This window comes from Ursus americanus, chromosome 34, assembly GCF_024610735.1.
Source record: "Ursus americanus isolate L20-20 chromosome 34, mUrsAme1.1.p, whole genome shotgun sequence".
NCBI lineage: Eukaryota > Metazoa > Chordata > Mammalia > Carnivora > Ursidae > Ursus > Ursus americanus.
The window spans coordinates 14,318,957-14,332,958 of NC_142160.1; positions in this window are offsets into that span (position 1 = coordinate 14,318,957).

The following is a 14,002-nucleotide window of genomic DNA, read 5'->3' on the forward strand; positions in this document are numbered from 1 at the left end:
CACTGTTATCTCCAGGCGTAGAACTACAAGATATATCCAGATGAATCTCCCAAGGTCCAGATATATGTGTTACCGCCTCCACTGTATAAAAGTAAGCCTTAGTAAATGCCCCAGAGCCCCCTCTGACAAAGTATGAGTCATAGCTTCGGGTTCCAGTAGAACCTTTATTATGTCCTTTCTGGAAACCAGAATGTCTAATGGAGCAAAGGCCAAACTTGTAGAGGCAAGAAGCACGCATTCTAGAAATGCTTTCCTGGGAATTAAGGGTCCCAGGCCAGAGCAGACACTGCAGGTGCTCTCTCTACATGCCCTCCAATTTGGTTTCCACTCCATGCCAAGTTGCCCCCAGTGTGCTCCTGCTTCCATGAGGGGGCATTGATATGTTTGTCAGTGTGAGTCTGCTGGGGGGGGGGTGCATTAACAAAACACCACAGACTAGGTGGCTTAAACAAGAGAAATTTGTTTTCTCATAGCTCTGGAGGCTGGAAGTCCAAGATCAAGTTGTTAGCAGGTTTGGCTTCTTCTGAGACCTCTCTCCTTGGCTGGTAGATGGTCACTTTTTTTGCTGTGTCCTCACACAGTCATCCTTCTGTCTGTGTGCAATCTGTGTACTAATCTCTTCTTATAAGGGCACCAGTCATAGTGGACTAAGGCTCACCCAGATGGCCTCATTTTACGAAGTTCCTAAGCATGGCTAAATATTTCCGGTGACCAACGCCATCTAGGAGCCCACCAAGAGTCACCTCATTAGAACAAAAGATACTGCTAGCATCTAGTAAATTCCAAGGGATTTAGGGGTTCTGTGTCAGGAGCCAATTTCAAGGACCAAATATTAGAACAAAAGATGCTCCTAGTGCTCTTATCACTGAGGAAATCACAAAGTTTTAGGATTTAGGAGTTCTGTGTCAGGAACCTGGGGTAGAAACCATATATATATATATATATATATATATATATATATATATATATGGCTTAAATATTTTCTATATATCCATATATAAATTATTAATTAAATATAATTATATAAAATATATAATATATACATATTTTCCTATTAACATGCACTTTACTGTAAAAATAGTAGAACTATAATGAAGACTGAATTCACAGCCTTGGCAAGTCTTTACTGCTAAAATCAAAACCCTGATAGGAAAAGAGTGGGGCCCTAAGGCACTGAATGGGGACATAGGGTTGGTTATACTCAAGAACAGGGGACCCCCAGATTCCTCTGAACCTCTGGACTGTGGGTATGGCCTACTTTGTTTTGCTGAAGAATAGCAGCCTTCTCTTGCCTGAAGACCATGCCAAAACATCAATGAGATGGATCCCTGGAAGATGGTAATTTTTCTCTTCAAAATCTGATCCACTTCGTCTCCTGTCTTCTAGTTCTGTAAGTAGGATCAAGTCTCAGCACAGGCCAGCTAGGGAACTACTTTCTTGCTAGAGGAAAAAAGGAATTGTTCCAAAGCAACTTCAGGACACGATTAACTGCAGCGAAAGAAAGCAGGGGTTGGGAGACCATGCCAGGAAGTAGATCTTGATAGTACTGGACTGGGGTAGGGGCTGAGGGTTGTGAAAGATAAGCTCAGTAAAGGAGAATTGGCCTATAAGAGAGCATTCTCCCATGACTGACAAGAGCACCTGGAAAGGGTCCTAATATACTGCCGGGATGGTTACTAGAAGCTCGTGGGGGAACAAAAGGCTCATATTAAATTAAGTGCAAATGACAGAACCACCCTGGCAGAGTTTTGAGGAAGTGATCAAAAGGCTCAGAGGAGTGAACATGCTAGAATGGTTCTATTGTATAACCCTTGAGAGCCCACCAACTGGCTGGGTTCTTTAGAAACCAGAGAATGCTCTCAGAAGGGCCAGAGAATGCTGTCACCATTAAGCTCATAAGGAATATGCTAGTGATAGAAATACTGGCATGTCTGAGCAGCTCACCGGTGGCTGCAGCAGGGCTGATGACAGACAATATCGTTCGAGAACTGTTGTCAGTAGGAATGACAGGATTCCAGAATAGCACACGGCAAGGGCAATACTAAAAACCATTAGGGATCTGTGGTGATGGCTAATATACCAAGGTGTTTCTAAAGAAAAAATAGATGGACAGTGAACAAGAGCATGGTTTGATATACATAATAAAAAGTATTAAAATTGGATGAGCAGAAGCCTAATATCATTATTGCCCATGGAACATTACCTCCTCATCCAGTTTACAAACCTGAGCCAGTCCCTACACCCACAGAAGGCCCCTACAAGGCCACAAGTATATCCTGTCTATATTCCTGTAATATAATTTCATATATTTTGCATATAGCTTAAAATTACCATCAGCAAGTCCTCTATGAACATTCTTGTCTCTTTGTATCGGCTAGTGATGCTGCCCATCTCTGGAATACCCTTTTGCGCCTTCTCTCTCTGTGAGTGTTACTCTGTTTTAAGGCCTCAATAAAGCCTTTTGCAATGGCCCCCATCTCTTGTTCGTCACCCCTTCCTCTAAACAGCAATCCTGTTCATTTCACATTTACTATTCAGCCCTGGTTGTTCACTGAGATTTTTATATATAAAGGAAAGTTCGTTTTTCCAAACTGCTTCTTAGACCCTTGTATACAAGGTTAATCTTATACCCCAGAACTTATTACAATGCTCTGTGTGTAACAAAATCTTAATTAGAATTTTCCATTTAGCATTTTAATCCCTTCTGTTCTTTGAACTAGGAATGCACATATTTATCACCGCCCATAAACATGCAATGACACCCACACATTTATCTTAGATTCTTAATTGGCAAAATTACTTGAAATCCTTGAAATAAACTTAGATAGGAGAACTTAATACGGAGTGATTAACTTGCATATACATACAGATTAAACTCAGGGCTGTTAATTTTTTAAACTGGAATTATAAATTTTCAATGTCAGATGAGTCATAGGAAAGTTAATAGCCACTACAGAACAGATACACAGTATTACAATAGGCCCTTCTGTAACTCTGTCATCTAATTTTTCATAATGACTAAAACCCACAATACCTATTCTAGAACCCTTCCGTAAAGTGTCGTGCCAATGTGGGAAATGCGACTAGCTGTTTCCTAACTACTGAAAATTATCAGTGTCTTGGTCCAGACAGACTTGAAGATGTTGGAACTGCCTTAGCTGGTATCAAAATGCATTACACAACTTTGGAATTTAAGATTCTATGGTACTGGTTAAGAAAAAGACCAAAATATAGATGGAACAGAATAGAATATCTGTCTACCTATATACACACATGTACACATAAGTATATAGCTCATATAATCTTCTTTGTACATGACAAATCTCACAGGAAAAGAATTTAAAAAGAAAAACTCAAAGTGAATACAGTGTTAGAAAAAAAAAAAGAGCTTGATTTTTTTTTTTTTTTGAGTATTTTTTTCCCAAGGCAGTGCCAGCCCAGCATATACCACAAACTTAAAAGAGATCATTTACAGGATGATATAATCTCTTCAAAGATATACTTATCCTCAGTTTCTTGATTAAAATCAGACATCCCTTCACTTGACAGGGGCCCCTACTTCCTGTTTTCTTTAGCATTTGCTGGGTTACTCCGAGGGCCTCGGGGAATGGCCCTCACTTAACCGTTTGGCCTGCTGAAGTGAGCTACTTGGTTAAACTACGAAGCCTGCATTTCTAAATGCTCAGTTCAGATAACGATGTGTTTTGTTTTTCTCTCCTTTTGAATCCTGAGGATGTTAGAGCAAACACACAAAGATGACAGCATCTCTCCTTCACCACCCATCTGCTTTGGATTCTCCAAGTATCACGATTCCTATAGCAACCAGCTGAGCAAACCCCTTCACAGCACACAGATTCAAAAGGAAAACAGGCTGTAACAGGCCTAGAGCTCAGCCGTAGGGCTCGGAGGGCTCGGGTCCCCTCCAGTTTCCAGTGTTAAACACCGTAGCCGCGGAAGCCTTGCTGTGGTCTTTCCCTCCTCCCTGGTTCCCAGGAGGAGGCCTATTCCTGCACCATCGCTGGCCATTTTCCCTAACATGCTGCTTCTTCCTTCCTCTTCAGTGTTTTTCATAAAATCACTTACGGTACTCCCCTCTTTCCTGTTTTTTTTTTTTTTTTTATGACATATAGTCTTCTGATAATACTATATACATCTTGTTCTGAATGGCAACCCATAATCACAATTGGGAGAAGGAACCACTTAGTTTCTTTCCGGTTCTTAAGATCTTTTCTACTCTATTTTCCTTAAGGGCCAAACTCTTATGTGTCTTTAAAAAACAGAAAGAAGTTCAGAGAACATCAAAGAAGTACAATAAGTGAATCTACTCCCCAACATAACTTCATTTTCACTGTGGAAAAAAATGCAAAATGGTAAAATAACCACTTCTAAATGAAAACCTTAACTTGTCCTGTTTCAAAGCTCTAGAAATTATTTTCCTTAATATGGTCTAATTAGGAACCAGTTTTGTTCTTATTTTTACAATGTAGTCTTTAGTCCATTTGATATGAGGAAACAAAAATGAATCTTCATCGAGAAATGCCTACGTACCAGATACAACGCTAAACTTTCTACATGGATTTTCTTCTATAATGCACTAACAACTGTATGGAATCCTAACTGCTGATGTTTATTTTACAGATGGCAAACTGAGGCACAGAGAGACTGCAAAACTTGTTAAAAGCTACATAGCTAGTGAGTAACAAATCAGATTTGTCGCCCAGCGACTGGATTCCAGAATCTCTGTTAGCTCTTACTTTATTTTGTGCCTCATCATCTCATCATTCTTAAAATATAGATCACCATTTTCCACATCATTTACATGGACACAAAAAAGTAAGCAACACCATCTCTGTTTCAGAGATGAGGGAACTGATGTAAAGTCACTTGTCCAAGGACCTCTACAATAAATGGCTAAAAAAACAAAAACAAAACCAAAAACTCTGTGTGTGTGTGTGTGTGTGTGTGTGAAACATATAGTTTTACTCCAGTGGTTTGATTTTCTCATAAATTTTGAAGCTCACTTAACACTAAATTGTATTCAAATTCAAATTCTGTAAGAAAGAAGCTTGCTCTTGGAGAGCTTGTGGCATAGTTTCTCAAAGCATGGACTTTAGGGAATAACTGCCCAGAGTTTAAGTTCTAATTCTTCCTTTTAGGGACTGCGAGACTTTCAGCAAGTTATTTAATCCATCAGTGTGAGGCCTCCTGTAAGATAAGGATAATAGTGGTACTGGGTTTGCAAATTGTTCGGAGGATTACCTCCAGGAATATATGTTACAAACCTTCTGCAGAATGCTGGACAGTGTGTATGTGGGCAGTAAATGTTATCTTTTGCCTTTATTACCTAAGGTGGGCCTGATGCAAAATTGGAAGACAGAAAATATGAAAGGTGATTTTGTTCTTTGGTTTTTTTTTTTAAGATTCTTATTTATTTATTCGACAGAGATAGAGACAGCCAGCGAGAGAGGGAACACAAGCAGGGGGAGTGGGAGAGGAAGAAGCAGGCTCTCAGCAGAGGAGTCCTGATGTGGGGCTCGATCCCAGAACGCCGGGATCACGCCCTGAGCCGAAGGCAGATGCTTAACCGCTGTGCCACCCAGGCGCCCCGAAAATATGAAAGGTGATTTTGAATGGATGACAGGATTTCCCTAAGGATAATGTTCAGGTCCTGCATCAGAAGGGGTGGGAAATAAGAGGGGCGCCTGGGACCTCAGTTGGGTGAGCTTCCGACTCTTGGTTTCTGTTCAGGTCATGATCTCAGGTCCGGAGATGGGCTTGGCACTCAGTGGGGAGTCAGCTTGAGATTCTCTCTCTCCCTCTCCTTCTACCCCTCCTGCCTCTCTCACTCTCTCTCTCAAATAAATAAATAAATCTTAAAAAAAAATAAGTGTGGGAAATAAGAGAAATAGGTATAATTTGGAGGCGGTTTCATTCATTTTAGCTTTAAATCTTCACCTAACGCCATTGCTTTATTCTGTAACTTATAGATTTACTTTGTAAGGATTGATTCTGTAAAACTGGATGATGATCTCTATTTTTGTTCAGTTCTTTTTGTTGTCCTTGCTATTTCTGGTTTTCTTCTAACATTTTAAATTATAGTTTAAATAAAAAATAAGTTAATAAAAATGCTTCATAACTCAATGTTTCATTGAACATCAGTAAAGTTCAGGTAAATTCGTTACTAACTATGAGTTTTTCTTTGTGTCCAATCCCATAATCAAAATAGTAAAGGAGCGGAACAGCCTTCATACTTACAACTCTATTGGTAATATGTAAGAGTCCCGTAATGCCCGTAAGAATCAGCCGCCCTGATGAACATTTGTGATTCACATTGTACACTCCACAATGAATGAGATTTATTTCTTAATAATCTTATTAAGGACTCTATTCAGGACTCTGGCCAAGAACCGGCATGCTATCTGCATTTGGTGTGTGATGTTACTCCTGCCTTGGCTGACTATGATGGCCCCACCCTGACCAGCCAGTTGCAGCAAGCCCAGACATTGGTACTCACTCGTCAGAGCAGCTTTCAGCGTTGGTGACACCTGAGGAAACCGTCTACAATCCAGATACTTTCAAGGTGTACTTGTAGACTGATACTCCCTGTATTTCCGCGTATGTCCTTCCGTATGCTCAGAGAGGAGTTACGCCATCCTCACACCAGCTTTGTATCATCTGAAAGAGAACAGGATATTTCCTGGAACATTTCTCAATTACATTGTTTCTCTATCTGATATTGTGCTACGTTACGTGAGTGACCACACTCTTAGGCAAAGAAATCTACCAAGGACCCATCAGAAATTTTGAAATCTCCTCTCCTTTGAAAGTGATAAACTCATGGTAGATTGGGTTGCTTTTTTTTTTCTTTCTTTCTTTCCTAAATTTATCTCCTTAAGAAGAAATTCATGGTTTCCTGAAGTTTGTTTCTTAAAAATCATTCCTACATTTTAATTTCTGAATCTATAGAAATTTTCAGGGTTTATTCTTTTGACATCATCATCTTGATGATATTTTTTTAAATTTAAGATCAGTAGCTTGAGAAAGAGGAAAATCAAATAATTTGTTTTTTTGCTCTCTAACAATTATTAAGTCTTTAAGATGGAATTTTTAGTATTTCTGCCAAATTATGTCATTCATGTCATCAAAGCAAGCGAAATATTTTACACCATAAAATTTTCTGAATTTCTAGAAAGATAAATAAAACATGAATTCCAATCAATAAATAGTGTCATCAGTAATTTAAATACATCTCAGATAGAGAGTAGCAGAGTATTCAGAAGTTCACTTAATTAGAGATCAAAGTAAACCATGACCTCTATCTAATTGACTCAGTTTATGCTTTGGTATTTTTCTGGTTGGTCTGCTTTGAAGTTGGAATATTGACATTTTGTGTTACATTTGCTGTAATTGATAGAACTTATTCTTGGCAATTTTGTTGGGATTATACTTATTTGAAACCAAAAATACAAAGAAAGTTTTCTGGAGAGTCACTTTATTTATTCGTGTTTCTGAAAAACTCTAAGAAAATTGGAAACTAAGCATTTATTTATAGTCAATGACTTTAGTCAATAGTAGCAAAGAAATAATGAAAGAAGATTTCAACACAGGAACTGAAGAGTAATTCAATGATGAAGAATTTCAGAGACAAAGTCAAAGAAAATTATAAAAAACAATAGAGTTCAGAAACAATCAACCCAGAGAAAGGATCTCAGATGGACAAAAACTGAGCACCCACAATGACCTTGCATTGCATTCCCTTCATTATGATGACAATGAATAAATCAAACTGTCTCATTATTTCATCACCTTGTTTTGTTTCAACTGTCAGGTATGAAAAATTACTGAGAACAAAATTTCAAAAAGAAAGAAAACTTTGAATAGTATGAACACACCATGAGTGCTAACTCCAGGAGAGCTGGTTTTTCAAGAAACATGCCAGAAATTAAATAATGATGTAGCAGTTAGAAACATACGTGTCCTTTTGAGGTTCCCACACCCTTCTAAAGAGGGGAAACAAAGTGGATGCCTATAGTTCTATGCATTCTGAGAATGGGACTATAGATAGGAGAGTTTACGAAGTGGCTTTTCAGTGTTCATTGCTTGCGTATATGAGTTCGCTGTCACTAAAGATCTCATATTCCCTCTCATTTTTGGCTTTTATTGTCAATCTATAATTTTGCTTCCTGTAACGTTTTATCAGTATGTATTTAGAATTTATGTAATTTTATGCCTCCAAATATCTAAGCTAAGGCAGGCACCATGGTCTGCTCTCAAAGAAGACAAAAGATGTAAATTCAAGTCCTGACTCCTCTATTTACTAATCGTTGACTTTTGCTAACTCTCAACTTCATCAGGCTTCCGTTCTGAAATGTGTACAATGGTAATATCACCTCCCTTACCTTTCCCACAGTATAAGTGAGAGGATGGAATAAATATATGTAAAAAGGTTTTGTAACTGCTGACGTAGTAAACTAATAGGGACTTTTTTCCTGACAGATGTAGCAGATAGGATTTCACTTCTATCTCTTTGATTTAAAAGACTTTATAGTTATATATTTGAGACAAAAATGCTAGGAACTATTATTTATTTATTTATTTAAGAGACAGAGCGCACACATGTGTGAGCATGTGCAGGGGGAGGGGCAGAGAGAGAGGGGGAGAGAGAATTCTCAAGAAGACTTCTCACTGAGCATGGATCCTGATGTGGGGCTCGATCCCAGGATCCTGAGATCATGACCTGAGCTGAAATCAGGAGTCACCCACTTAAACTGAGCCACCCAGGTGTCCCTAGGCACTTTTTAATATCCCTGCTCTTAGGGTGGTATTGTCCCAGTTTAAGAATCAGGTAGTCAGAAGATAAAGTTCCAGAAAATCAATGATATACTTAATTGGCATAGTGACACAATTCTTGGCATGAAGACAACTTTACCATCTACACTCAAAAATACGTGGATAGATAGATATACATATATATAAGACATATATATAAGATAGATATACATATACACATATGTATTCCATTCAACAAAGTAGTTCGAAGACTTGTTTGAGATGACTTATAAATGTAGGAAATTATTAATAAATAACTGTTCCTAGTTTTAGTGAGTATAATTCTAATGTATTTTCTAAATAAAATAGTCTTAAATTGAATAGTGACCATGATTAGACCTACCTTTCTGAATCGTTATTTGCCTTATTACTCTTGGAAAAATCTACACATATTGTATACTGTATGCAGAAGTCAGAGTAAAATGAACATAATGTGATAACTGTGGTCCCTTTTGATCCAGATCCAGTAGCTGAGTCTACTGTCCCAATGTGGTTAAACTTTTCCAAATGCAGTGCTGTCAATTATCATTTGGTCAAAAATAATAAGAAAATGTAAGTTACTGGGGCGCCTGACTGGCTCAGTCAGTTAAGTGTCTGCATTTGGCTCAGGTCCTGATCTCAGAGTCCTGGGATTGAGTCCCACATTGGGCTCCTTGCTCATCGAGAAGCCTGCTTCTACCTTCCCCTCTGCCTGCCATTCTGCCAGCTGGTGTGCTCTCTGCCTGTCAAATAAATAAATAAGTAAATAAATAAAATAAATAAATAAAATCATTTTTAAAAAGACTCATAAAAAATGTAAATTAACTGCTATCTAGGAGCCTTGACACTGAGTAAATGTTACACACACACACACACACACACACACACACACACATACATCTGTACTGTAGCACAACAGAACCCACTCAGTTTTATAACTTAAATGATCAAACCGTGTTAAAGGAGGTAAAGCATTTATACCACAGTAGCGTAGACCACTCAGTGTAAGAACCTTCAGGGAATGAGAGCTGCTTATTCTCTGAAAGTTGCCAGAGACAGACCTGGCCTCCCTTTCTACTCTCCTTGGTTTCTGTTTGCCCTTTTGAGGAAAGTTCAAGCATGCCTCAGAGATCTCAGCATGTGCCAAGTGGACACTACAGGGTGGAATCTGTTGAGTTTCAGTCTTAAGCCACAAGGAGTCAACTAGTCTGCCATATAAATAAAAACAATCAGCCATCACCTTGCCACCAGCCCACCTAGGCAGATGCTCAGCAAGATTTGTTTCAGAGTTTGAGAGTCCTGGGTAGATCACAAACATTGACTGGAGATGTCCTTTTATATCACCAGTAACCCAGAGCATTAAAAAAACAAAGAGGGTTAATTCAGGTTTATAATGGTAGTTTACATTTCCTCCTTACTCATTCAATTTCAAATCTCCGCACTAGCCCCATGTGAAGTATTTATTTACTCAAGGCAGGGAGGTATTAACAGTGCTTCTTTTATCTTTTATTTTCTTTGTTAGCTTGACCCTTCACCCTCCCCTCCCTCCCAGTGCTGGGGTTTTTTGTTTTGTTTCTATATACCTTAATATTTATTTCCCTCACAATGAAATCATTCCTTATTTTTTAAGATTTTATTTATTTATTTGAGAGAGAGAGAGAGAGAGCACAAGTGGGGGGAGGAGAAGCAGGCACAGGGACAGGGAGAAGCTGACTCCCCAAAGAGCAAGGAGCCCAACGCGATGTGGGCTCAAGCCCAGGACCCTAGAGTCATGACCTGAGCTGAAGGCAGACACTTAACTGACTGAGCCACCCAGGTGCTCCTCGCAATGAAATCGTTCTATTATTCTGATCACTAGAAATTGTGTTAGTTAACAACAGGTCTACAAAGGGTTATTAAACAATAAAGCCATTCTTCATTGTCATCATATCATTAATAGGGAAGGATTTCATTTTAAGATGAAGAAAGGGAGACAAATATTAGAATGCAGAAACTGAAACTAGAATTGATTTCAAGAGATCAACTTTCCGTATCTGTTGCTCAGCCATAGAACCGGCATTGTATTATGTTGCAGACAGTATTGGCTCACCTTTGAAAGCACTCCGAGGAGATTTCCTCTGAGCTACTGTCAGAGAACATTATCAGCTTCCCAATCATGGAGAGAGTAAACCAGATCGTCCGGTCTGATTACTTATTATTAAAGAATTCTTTGGACAAATGAACTCATTCTAATATAGAGGCAACTCATTGTTCGTTACTCATTTAAGAAGTATTTATTAAGTACCTACTATGTGCCAGGCACTGTGCTAGGAAATGAAACTAATAAGAAATAAATCAAGGAACTTAAAGTCTCTTGGGGGAGATAGATATCAAACACGTAATTGCATAGATAACCACAAAAGTAACTATATTTTCATACCAAATTCATTAAAAAGATGTTCAGCATGGTCTTCTTCTTCTTTTTTTTTTGAGAGGGAGAGAGTCCACATGGTTGGGGGGGTGGCTAGGGGAGAGTAAGAGAGAGAATCCCAAGCAGGCTCCATGCCAGTGCAGAGCCCGACATAGGACTCGATCTCAGGACCCTGAGATCATGACCTGAGCCGAAATCAAGAGTTGGATGCTTAACTGACTGACCCACCCAGATGCCCCAGTGCAATCTTCTTCTTAAGTCTTAATTATAGTTCTCTAATTTTTTTCTTCTACTTTTAAATGAGAATGTGTGAATAACAATTAATTCAAACATCTACTTCATTTTGAGCCCAGTTCTATGTGGTAGGTAGCTACGTCATTTGTAGTCCTAAATAAATTGAACTGAGTTCAACTGTTATCACTTAATTCACTTTTCCTTTAGGAAAAATAATGTCTGAAATTCTGCGACCCTCATCTCATTTTCATCAATAGAAAAATGGAGATGGTAATAATTTCTAACAGGATTTTTTTAAGGTTTAAATTAAAGGGGCATTGAAAAAGTAGTGGACGCTCTAGAGAAGTTTCCAAGATTATGGAATTGCTAAGTGCTAATATAAACAAGAATATGATGGATTCCTCAAAGGACTAAATTAGAAAGTTAAGGAGTATATAGTGTACATTGCAGGGGGACTTGAAGGAATATAAAAACATACGGGGGGGGAAGAGGAAGCGTCTTTACTAGGAACATGATGAGCAAATATGCACAAGTGGGATTCGAGATTATTTGAAAAATGGTAGCAAATTTGGTCTTGCCAGGCTCAGGATGCATGTGGTGCTGAGAACACAGAATGGGCAAGGAATAGGAGAATCATCAGGGTATTAGCTCTTAACTACAGGATGAGAAAAACAAAATAAGACAAAAATAATATTTAAACATTGCATTATCTTCACATTTTTAGGTCTTTTTGTCATTAAGGCAAGAGATGAAACTTTTATTTTTTACTTTCTAAAAAAGTGTTCTGTGTTTTTCCTCAGAAAGGATAGTGAGGGAAAGAGTTTCTCTCTTGCAAAAGAAGCCTTCATTTGAAGGATAGGAACAGAACCAGGACAATAGGTTCTTAATGAATAGGGAGGTTGCTTAAGAGGGTCAATTAGAAATAGGAATGATTTCATTATTTCACTACATGTATATATGTATGAATATATATGTAATATATATATATTCTTGACATTGATGGAATATATGTATTTATATACCCACCTTCACCAATTTTCTTCTATAGACTTCTACCTGAAACCATCACTTTCCTTTATAACAGTGAAATTACCATCTATGAACATGTGTGAAAGATGGTCATTACCTCAGGCATCAATAAGACAACATGAAAAGATCAACCACTGGGAGAGAAAGGAAATTTTAAAATAAGGGATGTTGATTAATAATCTGATAGCACCAATCTCCATATAAAGATTGCTTTCTTTTTTAACGGAAGAATATCTTGTTTGTTTCTTAAAATAAATATTTTGAGTCAGATTTTGTTTTTCTTTTGAAGGAGAACTAAATGTAATATTGCACATGAAGCTTCCAAGGCTTTGGGCAATTGTTTTCTAGTCTCCAGAACTTGGATCAAACTTTCTTCCGGAGCTATCAATGACATATATATTTAGAGTTATAACTACACGATGGCCTGAATCAGTACCTTTGGTAAATATACTATTTTTTTAAAGATTTGATTTTTAAGTAATCTCTATACCCAACACGGGGCTCAAAATTACAACCCCGAGAGCAAGAGTTGCATGCTGAGTGACTGACTGAGAAAGCCAGGCCCCCCTGGAAAATGCACTATTGACTTAAGTATGAATTCCAAGAACTCATCTGAACATAAATCCCAGATTCCATATGAAAAGTGGTACTTTTCCTAAGTGTAAAATGATGGATATCCCTAAGTATTCTACGTCTATCATCAGGATGGATTTTCCAGAATTTCAGGTAGATTATAAACCTCAACTGAGTACTTCTCATCCCCTCTGACTACGAATGGACCACCAAGCTAAGCAGTAAACTGGCAGAGACTGAGACTGAAGGCATTACAAACCAGCCGTGAAACTTCTCACAAAAAGCATGCTTTTAGTAAGCTCTAATTCTCTCGAATTTGGTAGCTATACATCTTAAGGAAGGTCATGAAAATTCAGTTCTAATTTTTTTTATCTCTGTCTATACCTATACAATAAAACATACCTTATTCAAAGTTAATCAATCTCTAACCCAAAGGCTACGTTATGTTGGATTGAGCTGAGCTAAAAAAGTACACGGCAGTCAACCTGGTGAACTGATGGGACTTTGCAAACAATGCTGTACTATAAAATGGAAAGGACTGTGATCAGAGTAACAAAACTGCAAGAACAACAAAAGGATCAGGTTGGTGGTTGTGCAGGGATATGGACCGTATTTGCCCCATCTTCACAATATATCACTAAGCCAAAGAATAAAGGAATAAGATTCTATGACAATAAAAAGAAAAAAAAAAAGGCCTACATTATGTAAATTTTCAAATTTTGTCATATTATAGCTATTTCTGACAAGTGGTTACAGAACCACTTTGGCAAAAACACCAAATGCATACACATTAAACCAATTAACCTTGATGCTTGAATAATAATGAGATGACATTTATAGTGAAAGTGGGAATTTATTTATTTATTTGTTTTCAGATTAAGTTAGTACCAAAGGAAGAATTCATTCTGTGCCTATTGCTCTGTGATGGGGGAAACGTAGAAAAAATTT